We start from the raw sequence: 14980 nt of genomic DNA on the forward strand, positions 1-14980 counted from the left end.
GTTGTTTCACTGCTGCAATCATTTTCAGCTAACGCTCGAATAGTTTGGAAAATTACGCCATATTTGAATTCTCTTTCACTCAGTTGAGAATGATTGGCTGATTTAATAGAGATTTTTAGATATATTTTAAATGACGATATGATATTGGTTTGGTTTAAAGAGACTTGAGTAGTTTAAATAGTCTAAATATTATATATCAATATCTTCTAAGTAATTTTAAGCTAAGCCGGTTACAGCTACCCAACAGACTTAAATTTATTTCTATTTTTCTGGCTATATACGTATATCTCTCTATATGGTTACGACTTTTTATCTCTTTCAAAAAAAATTTTTTTTAATTTTACTGTTCTGAAAAGTACAGTGTATTTCAGGCTATTTTCTCTCTCTAGCTATTTATCTTGCTCTCTTTCTACATGGCCTCTTCTCTTTTTACATCTGTCTCACTCACTAATCCTTATCTTCAACTTTTTTGAATCTGTATTTCTTGTTTTATTTTACTCACTTTAGTAAAAAAATAGATATTCTACGTAGTCCAATGTTTTTAGGTTACTATTATTATTATTTTTTTATTTTGTCTTTTTTTGTTTACTCCTTTTTTTATATCATTCATTCACTAGAGTGTTTCTCAATTCAAATTTAATTTTGATGACGTCCGTTATGTTTCATATTCCTTTCTCTCCTCTCTGTTTTCCGTTCTTTCTATCTCCATCGTTCTGTGAATCGCTATCTCACTCCTCAAACAGCTGTCTTTTGCTTTTCCTCTATATATTTCTCTCGCTTTCTGTATCATCCGGTCTCTATAACTCCGTCGCTCTTGCTATCACTTTCTCACTTAAATACGTATCTACCTTGTGCTCTTTATTTTTATCTTTCCCTCGCTTTCTGTGTCTTTCTCTACTTTCTCTCTTTCGATCTTCATATACCTAACTCTCTTCCATTCTTTCTGTATACCAATCTAATTTTCTCCCGTTCTCTTTCTATTTCTGTATATATAGAACTCTTTATATCTGTTTGTCTCTTTCTATTTCTCCAGTATGTATCCAGACTACTTTAAACTTTAGGGTTTAGCAATATCACAATAGTTATAGAAAAGGTCACCTTAACAAGAATTCTAAATAGTATTCAATCAACTGGTAATTTCATTCACTGATTTTTGTGCTTCTGAATTTACACCGCATCATCTCATATAAGATACTCGAAAGGTTTTTTTCTCTAAAAATTATGCTCAAAAAATGCCAAGCAATATGGCAGTTCTAGACTGCTTAGACTTGCAAGATGAAAACTCATATAAAGTGTATGATCTAAAGCTAATCATATTTCAAAGGTGTCCCAATCTCTATAAACCGATATACATTCATATTTATGTGACGATAGGGGCGTATACGTAACTAATTTCAGTACCACATTATGTGAAATGCATTGGTGGTAATTTAGTTAGAGAAAAGTGGTGATTTTAAGTGTGGTTAATTTGGTAAAGGTAAGATGAAAGCAAATTGCGGTTGCAATTGTGGCTTTGTTATATCAACAAGCTTTCATATATGTGCAAATGAAAATGCGCTTACCGATATAGGTAGACATATGTGTGATACTTGTATGTATGCATGCCCTTCCTGGCAATTGTATATAATATTTGTCTGTATATGCACTCTTCGTGGCAATTATAAATGATTTCGAAAGCAATTTCATGTTTTTGCATCCTTTATGCATAACTTCTCGGCGGCTATTTTGCACACAGGCCAGACGATTTTTTTTTTTCCTCTCACAGAAATTTAATATCACCTTTGATGTGATTTTAATAACATATACTACGAACCGATTTATTTAATCATTATTATTTTTAATTTCATTCAGTGTGGGCCAATTGCTAACGGTTAAATATGATTTAAAATTTGTTTATTTGATAAGTTTAAAATCCGAAAAAATTTGCATTTGTATTGGTATGCAATTTCATTTTAAGCATGCAACAGGTTTTCTGCCCAGCAAATTGAATTTTCAGCTTCATTTGCCGCAAGTTACAATATTTATATATTTATGTATGTATATATGTATGTGGTCATTGAAGTTTTCCATTTAAATTACAATTTACAGTGGTGAAAAAGTGTTAAATAACCGTTTATGCAAATTAACGTTGCCATCTCCGACCATCGAGCGCGCGCACACGTACGCTCATTTCCCACACGCGCCAGATATTTGATGGCCACGACACGTGCGCGGCGCTCACCCCGTGCACTGCAGCGCCCGCAAATCTCTTCTCCTTCTGGAAATTTGTATTAAAAATTACCTCTCACTTCTTTTAAAGTGAATTTTTTCCCATTTTCCGACTCGCATTCCACTGGAAATGGCGCTGCGCCGCGCGAGGACTTATTGGCGGGACAGCTAAAAATAAAATAATCATCGGTACGTGCTGCCGCAAACGATGTGCAGCCATAACGAGGTGAGATGTCAGTCTGCTGTACGACTCTCGGTAAGCTAGTAAGTGAGTAAGTATGCAGGCGAGTAAGTAAGTAAGCATGCCAGCGTGTAAGTGAGTAAGAATGTGCGCGAGCGAATGATCAAGTGAGCATGTGAGGAATGCGCATGGGACAGTAATGCCAGAGCAAACAAGAAAGAGGCGAGCCGACAATTTTGGGGGCTTGGAAGATTGCAGATTATTTTTTTGAACTCATATTTGTGATGCCTGACGGATTAAAGAGGGGATTTCGGCGCTACACTCTTCGGTACTTTTTACATAGCTAAAGCCCTCTAAGCTCGACTTGGAGCTGCAAACTGATCTGAGTGTAAATTGCTGGTGCTGCTTCTTAGTCTCATACACTATATATTATGTTTATATGTAAAGCGTAATATGCACGCGCTTAGCGCGTTAAATATTTAACGCAGACCTTTAAACGCTTTGAATTCAAACTCATTGTTTTGACTATGTGCCTTCAGCTCGTGTGCGTGCTGCAACTTTAGGGATTATTTTCCAACAACTTTAAATTTAATGTCAGTTGCTAGCAGTTTTATATGGCGCTGGTAAAACTTTTGCTCAAATTGCGGTGTAACTATTAGTTTAACCGTCATGATTTTATACAACTTAATTTCTGTTTTTACAGCTCAGGCCAACGCTGCGAGCTATGCAGTGAGTACGTGATTACAACTCGATGAGTAATGAGTTTGGTTGCTAACGGAAAGAAAAAATTTAGCGATAGTAAGTTGAGATTTAAGCTCCAATATAATAGGTTGTCAAAAAAGTCTGCGGTATTTCTTGCGGTATTTTTATTGAATTTTCAATTGTTCATAAAAATTTTTTTGATGACTCATGGCAAGCTCTTGAGCTCTTGACCGATGCTACGGCTGCTACTATGTCGGTCTCTTTCGACCAACTCAGCGATTTTATCGCAATTTTCGACGACAGGCCTTCCGAAGCGTAGCGCATCTTCGACCACCTCTACACCAGAACGAAAACGTTGAAACCCTCGTTGTGCGGTGGAAATGGAAACTGTATCGGGTCCATAAACTGTACTTGAGATGCATTTTTGCCTTTATCGTAGTAGTACTGTAAAATATGCCGTATTTTCTCTTTATTTTGCTCCATGTGTGCGACGCTATAACTCACGAACGACTCAAAAGAAACGGCAATCAATCAAACACGTGTTAGCGCGTGAAATAAGCTTTCCAAAAAGTTATAGCATGACCCGATGCGACGAATAAAACTAGAACTACTCGCTCTCAGCGCCAAGTAGCGAAAATACCGCAAGACTTTTTTGACAAACTAATATATATGTGAATAAGACTAATTGAAGATTTATTTAATCTGATCAAATTTGACCCAGACTGAGAAAAAGGTCCTAATAAAAATGAGAAAAAAAAACCAAGGTAAAACGTTAATTTCGAAAGGCTCATGGATACTTGTTTCCATGTCTATATGTTATAGTATCCAATCTAAGCAATTCGTTCAAAATTTCTAGATGATACCTCGTCAAAAAATGTCTCTACAAGGACTTGAGTTCAATCTGTCAGTTTATATGCTATAGTTATCCGGTATCGGCAGTTTCAACAAATGAGCAGCTTCTCAGGAAGTAAAAATTATACGCAAAATTTCAAATCGATATCTCAAAAAGTGGGGGGCTCGTTCCCGTGTTGATAAAACCCGACAAATAAGCCGGGTTCGATCGACTCAGCTCGTCATGCTGAACATTTAGAGGATAGATATTTGGATTCTCCATCTCAAAATCTCTTGTACACATTTTGGTTAATGTTTTGAGTCTTAAGTTTGTCAAGACTAGACTCGAACAAAAATGCCCGAATCTTTTACAAAACCGTCGAGAGATCTCAAAAGTGATACTTTATGTCATAGACTAGAATCCTATATTTATCAATATCGTCATTACTGGTGACGAAACGTGCTGTAATGAATATGACGTCATAACTGTCCAACAATCCAGCGGGTGGTACCGCAAAAAATGAGCCAAAACCGAAAAAATCAAAGGGTATGGAGAATTGAAGCCTAATATCAAAGAAATAATATAAAGATAATAATGAAATATGAGAATAGTAATTTTTCCTTACAGTCCGATTCAAATTTGATCATAGGGTACATCAAAAATGTTTCAAATACACCTCCAAACAATATTGCATTAAAATGTATTAGTTTTTGAACAGGTGGCAACTCAGTTATAATAACTGTTGCCTATTTTGAGAGCGATAATAAAGATTTCAATTAAAATACGTGAAAATAAATTTTTTTCTGTTAGTCCGGTTCAATTTTGATCATAGGGCATTTCAAAAATTTCGGATGTACATCTCCATACTAATGCTGCAATACAAAGTATTAGTTTTTGAACAGCTGGGCAACTCAGCTTTTTTCCAACTATTAGAAATAAAACAGGTGGCAACTCAGTTATAACAATTGCTGCCCATTTTCAAAGCGATAATAAAGATTTGAATTAAAATACGTAAAAATATTTTTTTTATTAGTCCGGTTCAATTTTGATTATAGGGCACTTTAAATATTTTTCAAATAAATCTCCATACCAACATACCAATAGAAATAAAACAGGTGGCAACTCAGTTATAACAATTGCTGCCTATTTTGAAAGCGAAAAAAATATTTTAATTAAAATACGTAAAAATATTTTTTTTATTAATCCGGTTCAAATTTGATCAAAAGGTAATTTAAAGATTCTTCAATTTTGCAATACAAAATATCAGTTTGTTTGTATTAAATTTTCCAAATAGATGGCAACTGTTATAACTGTTTGTGATAACTGAAGGAAATTAAACAGGTGGCAACACAATTATTTCATCAGGAAACCTTTTCGAATATATTCAGGTAAATAAACACGTTTTCTTATTTGCTCTTTCATTGAAAGTATTAAACTAAAATATTTAAGCAAGTGGCAACCCAACTCAAATTTTTTTTTTTTTTTGTTTTTGTGAAGATTTCTAAAACCTTTCTCGCTATTTAGATGCCTATGGTGTTTGTTTATATTATCAACTTTAAAAATCGGAAAAAAATCACAAATTGGCCACACAATTCTCTTTTTCAACTCGACTACTCAAAAACGGCATTAAATTGACAATATTTGTGTATACAATTTCAAGAATAATCCCTTCAATATTACATGCGGGCGTTGCTGTGAGTAGTATATGTCGACACCGATTGTCGTTAACAATAACTGTAAATGAACGATGTTGACACTGACAGGCGTCATCATCCTTTATACTCTTAAACCGATTGCCAGCGACAATGCGTATTTGTCGGCGTCATGTTGAGCGCCATTTGAAGTGAATTTAATCAACACATTCTGAAACTGTGCATTTTATGACAAGAGCAATGAAAGCAGAGCTGCTCGTCAGCCATTCAGGATTCAGCATTCATGCCCTACTGACAGACCGGAAGTGCTGAAAATTTTTATGTTAAGCAGATCTACTTGTATGAGCGCTTTTGTGTACTCTAACGAATATAAATTTGCACAAGCAGCGACACAGCAAGTAAAATTTTTGGTTGATTGAAAATTGTAATGAAGTTTGAAATAGAATGGATTGTGAGATTATGAGACTTGTTTTGATTCTCCAGGCTTAAGTTATGCATATATATGAATTTCTTCGACCACTGAGTTGATCACAACTTTTGCAGACATTAAAATGTTGAGGTCTTTTCTGGATCATAAACCATAAAATTTGCTTGAAATCACCTGATATATCCCTTCACTTTGAAAATTCTCATTTTTAGTTTTTATTGGGATTCGCAAGGTTCTATATGGTATTTCGATAACATCGCCGAAATTAGACAAACATTTTGATCGGTTATAACCAAAATATATCCGAGATCTGTAGAAAGGTTTCAGAAATGGGTTTATCTAGCTCGCTTTGGGTTAGGCGAATAGGCAAATTACTAATGCTTTCAAAATAGATACTTAAGAACTATTGAAACTTTTCAACCCAGCCTTCCTTTCTCATTTCGATTTAAAATATGCCAAAGGTTAACTAAAAAGCCCTTCATAGAAACCGGAGGCTTGTCCTTGTATCTTGGAACTTATGTCACTATTTACAGCTATGCATTTGAAAAACTAAAGGACTCTGTGTACCTTTCAACCATCAGAAATACCACCAATTATCTAAGCCTGGAGATCAAGCGCAGAATATTTTTTCCAAGAGCTGCTATATTGGGGTCGGAAGTCAATTAAGAAGCAGATCCTTCCGTCATCGAACAAACCGCATGCTTGTCTTTTCTCTTATCATTCCCATTGGCGCAGAAACATGAACGATAACCAACCGAGACGATAAAGCTTTTAGAGCGTTCGACAGAACTGTTCTTCGCAAGGAGAGCCGTCCGTGTGTACCGATGAAGATGAAACCTTGAACTGTGTGAGCTCTACGGAGACCTGAACAAGCAACGAATGTGCTGTTTAGACCAAGTTCTATTCAATGAGGACGATCTTAAGCAAAACTTTTTCGATACATTAAATGAAAGAATCAAAATCGTCAGAACTAGGCTAAACTTGAGATGTACAACTGTTATGACCTTGTAAAATAGAGTCAACTGGCCAAATTTCGTGTTCTTGACACAGACCGACACAAGGTTGTATGGCCTGTGAAAAAGAAAAAGAACTCCTTTAGTTCATTCGTTAGACGAATGGTAATATAACCTAAACTGACAAATTTTCAGAATAAAGAAAGCAAATATCAACTATTTGAAACTCTGTTTGAAAAACCAGGGTAATGAGTGAAAACCAGATCAGGTCAAAATTATAAATCATTCCCTGAACAAACTATAATTGCTCAAATTTTATTATCTTTCTCTCATAATTCACTTTTTAATATACAATTTTGCTCATTGGGTTAATCCACTTTCAAGTTTGTGTTTGTATTTTTTGTTGTTTTTTGGTAGGCGTTTAAATCCTTGTGTGTTAGTGCGGATAGAAAATGACACTTCATTGACAATTTTCGTAATGTCAAAATGGCGAATGCAGCAGACGCCCGTTTGTCACAGCAAGCATTCACTTGGTTAATTCACTTTAACGGTTTGCGCAAATACTGTTATGTCTCTGTACTTATGTCATGCTCACAGACATAAGCGTGTATGAACCGGCAATACATTTTAGTTTCGTATTTCCTTTCGAAACTTTTGTTGTCACGCATGCAGTCAGTGTCACTGGCGCATACTGAGAGTGTCATTTACTCACGGTTGGCATAAAGTAGGAATCATGTTGCCGTAACTACGAAGGATGGGACGGATCTGTCAGCACAATATGAACTATTTTCGTAGAAGCGTATAAAGTGAGCAGACTGGAGGCAAGTATTCTGTTGCTTTTCGAATTAATGAATTGAATTTCTGATTGGAGTTGAGTGGTGATGTGGTAAAGTCTAACTACTTGGGAAGTTAATTCAATCTCAAAGAAATATGTTGATTTTGTAACCTAAACGAGTTTCTCAAGCAAACATTTTTTTGAATATACATACGCTTATATTTAATAGATGAGGTTGCAGTACACTGAACAGTTTCGTTAAGGAAAGTGACACAAATATATTAAAAGATATAAGAGCTTATGAGAGTTTGAGTGTAAAAATGGAGCTACTGTCATAGTGGGCTGAAAGAACTCCGAATGATCATAAAAACCGGGGGAAAAAAATAGAAGTTCTTGAAGACAATTCCATTATAACCGAAATATTTACGACTATCGCCATCAGCAAGTTCTGATCGAGCGAATTTGCTGCAATGTAACACATTCTCGTAGAAAGTCAGTGTTAAAATTTCTACCGAATCGTACTCGTAGTTATGTTCTGAGCTCGTGCAAAAGCGAGTGTGTGGCTTATACGCCTGTAATGGAGGAAATCCTGGCAAAAGTCCAGCATCTCGTATTGGCATACCGACTTGTGATAGCTGAGATGATATTAAGCTTTACGGATCCTGTGGCTTATATTGTGAGCTCCAGACAACAAGCGCAGTCGAGAGATAACTTCTCAACAATTTTTATCTCTACGTAAGCATAATCCCATGGAGTTTGTGCATGGTTCTGCATTCCGTGCATAAAACATGGATCCACGGATATACACCAGAGACCAAGAAACAGCCGAAACCACCGGACTTCACCAATCGAAGTTGTTCTGTAAAGGACCAGAGTTGTCGATTGAGAGATATCGGCTGGAGAGGTTAAGTCCGTATTCGGGATTTTCTGGAAACAAAATTTAATTTACATTTACTACCTAAGGAGCAAAAGGTACCAGGACTCTAGAATTTCGAGTTATTGGAATGATTTGACACCTCATTTGGCGGACAACAAAGTGCCCTTGCATCATCATAACTCATCATGAATGAGGAACCAACACGGAGATCCGCTTTGTCGAGCTCTAGCAAACTTATTTCTCAGATGGTTTAAAGAGTTCGGAACATCACTGAGGTAAGTGTATTCAGATAAAAGAAGACAGTGTTGAGAAACAAGTTGTATTTCTTCCAAGATGTTCGTGTTTCTTTGGTAGGCTAAGTACTTAGAAGGCCGCTATAATTTATTTCCACTATATTTACAAGTCAGTATATGTAGTTTTTTCTGCGAGGACGATCAACATGTCCAGCTTTCCTCAAAACACGTAGAACTTTTTAATCCTTTCAACCATGAAGGCACAATTTCCCCATAAACTCACTCTGCCGCAAAAAAGACACATCTTCAAATATAATATATACGCATGCTTACCTACAACAGTATCTTTTATTATACTTCCTTCTAGTTATAATTTGTCTTATTTTAAATTCATAGAAAAAGCATTGCCAAGTCAAACGCAGTCGCCAGTCCTTAATCAACTGCAAAATGTGTCATTAACAACACGAGCCAGCATTGTAGCTGCAATACAGCTAACGACAGTGTAATATCGGGTTAAACGCAGCTCTGTGCCAACGTTCACTCATTTGTAAAATATTTACATTTTCGCAGAGGAAAGCATAGCTGACAAACAGCAAGCAATCAGCGTTGAGCTGGACCGAGGCAACCATTTTCACAAAGCAACGCTGCAAAGGAGCACGGCTAGCAAAACATGACCGCAAATGCAATTGTATGGCTATGCGCATAATATATACCAATTACGACTGAATGCTCCATCGCGTTCGCATTCATTCTTCTTGCCATTAACTTTAATTGCGCTTTCGCTGTTGCAATTCCATTTGTTCTGGCCAGAGGACAAGCCATGCTTAATTTATGGCATGATATTTGCCTCAAAGCTGGACCGAATTTGTATGGTAATTGTTTAATAGTTTCAATTAAATAATCAGCATCAAGAATCGTTTGGTCGAATACATTGGATCATGTGAAAGTCCACCGAAAATTTAATGAATTTCATTATTTCTTCACTCATCTAAATAAATTGTAGTTCTTAAACGGCTCATGTTTTATGTCTTTTCACAACAACAGATTACAACCAAAAATATTAGTTGTAGGCGCTTGAAGGAGGAACCCAACGGTATAAAGCAAAATATTCTTGTAATTTATTGGAGCTTAAAGCTTTAAATATGCGCTATTTAAGAAGTTCATTCTCATAAGCTCTTAGAAACTCTTAAACGGAACTAAAATACATATTAAGACTGCAACACATGCACCTTAAAAAAGCTTACCAAATTTTAAATTTTCCCCATCATTCGTGTTCACATTTAAGCTGCAAAGAGTTCATCACGTTTCATTTACGTAATCACCAATCAGGTTGGGTACATCAGCCTTCCAATCAGTTGCACCACTGATAATTAAAAATGAACTTGTAGGTTAGCACTGTATGGTGACAGCATTTTTGTTTTGAAATGTAATTAAATGGCTAATTGGCCGGGTAAATGGAAAACTATTTTCAATTGAAACAGTGCCAGCACTTTCACACATATTCTCGTATGAGTCATAGCGTGTGACAAATGTGAAGAATGTAACTGATATTTTGCATTTACTGACGTTTCTTATTCAGCTTTGTTCCTTGCCTTGGTTTTTTGAACAAAACGCCTCATTTTGTGAGCGATTATTTTTGTTGGAACCGCTTTAACCGCTGGTTTTCATGTTTCTCATATTCCTACACTATTTACCATTGGCGTTCTATTTCCTCTTCATCAACTGAAGTGAGGGCAACCCGGTCTTTTCCCCCACTTGATTTAGTGAGTTGGTCCTTTTTTGCGCTGATTTATTCCTTTAGCAAGTAGTGTACTTTGGCGAGTACTCATGGCGGGTTCCATATTCATGGTAAGAGTACTTTGCTTGGTACCCGTCATTTTAACTGCTGTCCTCACTAGCATACTGCGGTTAGCATCCGGGAGCATACTTATCCGTTTCCTGGCTGGAGGCGAAGAACGTGTCTTCGTCAGTCTCCGTTAAGGGACCTGGTGTCGTGTAATCTGATTTCAAAGCCGTTGTCGCTGTCACAATGTTGCTCGTCAAGGTATTAGAGGTTGTATTATCACTGTGGCTTCAGACAGCAAAAATAAACAACTGACCAGATATTCACCATGCGTGGAAATCGTGGAAAAGGCCTGTGAAAAGAGAATCGGCATACACCACCTGTTCGCCGATTCCAAAGCTGCTTTTGCTGCCCTTATGCTGCAATGTATAAATTTGGTATCCCCGCAAAACCAAATACGACTGTGTCAACTGACGTCAGGATCGGGAAGGACATCTCTCAACCATTCGATACGAACCGTGGTTTCAGACAAAGCGACTCCTTATAGTGCGTCACTTTAAATTTACTCCTGGAGAAAATAACTCGAGTTGCATGGAACGATGAGCAGTATGAGTTATTCGACGATATTGACATAGTTCAGCGAATTAAGAGACAGCGGGTACTTCGGCTAGGTCGTGTCGTCCAGCGCTGAGAGTGAGCTATCCCAGCGCTCACGCCAATAAAGAAGAATAACAATAACAAAATAAACTTTTGCAACGAAATTAAAATTCTGAGACAAAGAAAGATTTCTATAAAAAGAAAATGCAACCATATATTATCTAAAAATAATAACACAAAACCAATAACTTAAGAAACAGGTGTTACATATAAATATACATATATATATATATATTTATGTATGTACATCATTCGATGGAAATATCTAATATTAACCTATGATATACCAAAAAAGTGCGCATTGCTCTATAAATCACCTTTATTTATCGGCATACCTTATCTGGTTCGATATTTTATTGAAGTGCCAAAAAATGCAACATATTGTTAACGTTTGCTATTAAAAAACAATACAACAATAAAAAATGCAAAGTGATAAAAAATATTTCGACAAACACTTGTCCAATTTCGGCGATGTAGTAAATTGCTCCCCAAGAGCAAAGCATCAACAGACCCACACACACAGCCACAGGCACACGTCTGCGAAACACGTGTACATATGTACGTAGGAGATAAATAATTTTATCTGCGACAAGTGTAACTTAACACGCCGAAGTTTTATCGCCCAAAATAAAAGTGATATTTTCATTTTTGATACTTTTTCCCACTTATTGTTGTTGTTTGTCGCTTCAAGTGCCTCGTCGATAGCGTGGGACATGCAATCGAATTGGTTTGTCAAAAAAGTGGCAGATGCGCAAGTTAACCGATTTATTTTCGTACAAACGGGATTGTCGACGAGCGCGACTTCGCAGCGGAAGCAATAAAATTGATATGGAAGAAGAAATGTATATAAAATGCCTGAATTTTAGATACAGTTGTTCGGCAATATTTAAATTTGAAAATTTAGTTTCGAAATTTTAAGTTCGAAAATTTTATTTCGAAAATTTAGTTTCGAAATCTTAATTTCGAAATTTTTATTTCGAAAATTTTGTTTCGAAAATTTTGTTTCGAAATTTTAAGTTCGAAAATTTTATTTCGAAAATTTAGTTTCAAAATCTTAATTTCGAAAATTTAGTTTCGAAAATTTAATTTCGAAATAAGGGTTGAATTTGAAATCTCATGCACATACAGTTGTTGATATATATTTAGTTTCGAAATAACGTCGTATTCGAAATTTCAATATGGCTTTGGAAGACTTGTCTTTCAGTCGCTGCTTTCATTTTGTATATTAATCTTTATATTTAAATAAAGAAAAGTCAAATGATCATTATTTCCAAATCAAATTTCAAGTACCCTTATAAAACTTAAGTTTAACTGTTATACAAATTATCTTCTTAACTGACTTTTAAAGTCTCTTATTCATACTTTTGCATATAGTTCTTACGCAACTTACTTCTCTTGAGTAATGTTTTCTGAAACCAATTTTTTTTCGTTGTAGCAAAACCTATATTTTATCTTCAGTCAGAATTTCGTGAATAATTATGTTATCAACAACACTCACTGCTCTCACAATATTTCTCTACAGTGCTAAAACTATCTATAAGTTAAGTGCAATCTCATAAAAACTATTTAAAATCTTTTTTTCGTAACAATTTCACGACTAGAGTTAGATTATATTATATAAATACAGTTAGCAAAACAAAAATTAACAAATTTATAAAAAGAATTCAGTATTGAGTAGTAAAATATCAGACGCAAACAAGTCCATCAAATTTTATTTATGCGATGAATGCAAATTTACATATGAACATGGCTTAAAGTGTATGATGAAAATACAGACGACAGTGTGATGACCCATAAATCAAAAGTGAATAGCACAAGCATTCATCAACTCATCAAACACATTTTTGGCCATATGTGAGCAGACAAAAAAATATATCTATCTACATATGCACATGGATATTTAGGTACTACATATATAAGGAGTATGTGACTGTATCAACCTACCCACTTGGAAGCGCTTTGCTACTTAATAAATAGAAATAAACGGTATAACCATGATATTTTAATTTATATAAATGGATCAATTTTTCAGTTATACAACAACGAAACTATTTAAAAAAAACGGTTATAGTCAAGTTAGCACTTAACGTGTTTTCCTGAAAACCAAATTTGCTTATGACGATCCTATCACTATTATAAAACACAATTTATATATTATATTATTTTATATACAATATCCTACTAGCCTCTGATCTAACCAAATATCGAATTTCGGCAAATCAAAACAATTTAAAATTTTGGAATAATCCAAATTTTTTTCGTCAAAATTTGATTTTTTCTCAACCGCGCGATAATATTTTATAGTAAAAATCATTTCTGGGTTTCATTTACGAAGAAGCCCAAATCACTGCAGCACAGTAGGACCTGTTTTATTTAATTTTTTTTTTTTTTTTTTTTTTTAGATTGCGTGTTCGTCGTTTTTTTCAAACGTTTACCTGGCATGCTATACATATTAATAAATATACCCTTATAATTTTAAATTAATTGATATAGTATTTTTTCTATACCCGAAAATCACATTTTTGAAGCAATCAAACTAAGTTAGAATTCTTATTCTGCCGGTTAGTATTCACGAAAAAAAATAATTAAAAATACCATTATAAGAGAAGGATCAGCTCTTAATTTCAGTTATACTAAGTATATATACCACAATCAAGTAAAATTATATTATTACCTAGTGGCTTGAACAGTTCTTATTGGATTTAAACAATTTGTGGTCATAAGGTGGCACACACTAAAGAATTATTAATTTTATCCCGTTATACTCGTATTAATTGCTCCTTGATTTGTGTACTGCAAACTGTACGAATCAAGTGTAATCTAAAATTGTGTTCTCTGGGAGTTATTGTTGTCCAATTTCGTTAATTTTTACAATGGAATATAAGAATATCAAAAGAATGCTACTTACTGAATTTTGTCGAAATGCGTTGGTTCAGTCCCGTGATATGAGCTTTCACCAAAAAGCAAGCTATGTCAGGCCCATCATCCAACTTTCACACCAGCTCTTATAAAGCTCTCTCATACCACTTCGATGGTAAGACTTAATGTCTCTAGCGTATTTAGTTATTGATTTATCGCGCTTTTAGTCGTTTTTAATAGTACCGTTATATGGGGAGTGAACGGGGTTATTCTCCGATTTCATCCATTTTCACACTATCGGCAGAAGTTCTTATAAGGTTGTAAATTAAGTGGTTTAGGAGATATGTATACTAGTCTTGTTGGAGGGCCACGTCCACTTAAAAAAAAAATTTACCACTGGTGCCTAAATTACAGCTTAGTATCTTAATTTAGTGCTTAGTTATGGCACTTTACGTGTTTTCGGTTAATGGCAATTTGTGGACGTGGCAGTAATCCGATTATACCAATCTACGAACTCGAACTTATTTTCATACTAAGGAACCCACATACCAAGTTTCATCAAGATATCTCAATTTTTAATCAAATTACAGCTTGCACGGTTAGACGGACGTACGAATGGACGGACAGACAGACAGTCAATTGGATTTCAACTTTTCTCGTAATGCTGATCATTTATATATATTTAATCCTATACCTAACTCGATTAGATTTATGTTATACGTTCAACCGTTAGGTGAACAAAACTATCGGGTGATTTTTTTGAGGTTAGGATTTTCATGCATTAGTATTTGACAGATCACGTGGGATATCAGACATGGTGTCAAAGAGAAAGATGCTCAGT

The sequence above is a fragment of the Bactrocera latifrons genome, unplaced genomic scaffold (genome assembly GCF_001853355.1).
Source record: "Bactrocera latifrons isolate USDA-ARS-PBARC rearing strain unplaced genomic scaffold, ASM185335v1 scaffold_81, whole genome shotgun sequence".
Classification (NCBI taxonomy): Eukaryota; Metazoa; Arthropoda; class Insecta; order Diptera; family Tephritidae; genus Bactrocera; species Bactrocera latifrons.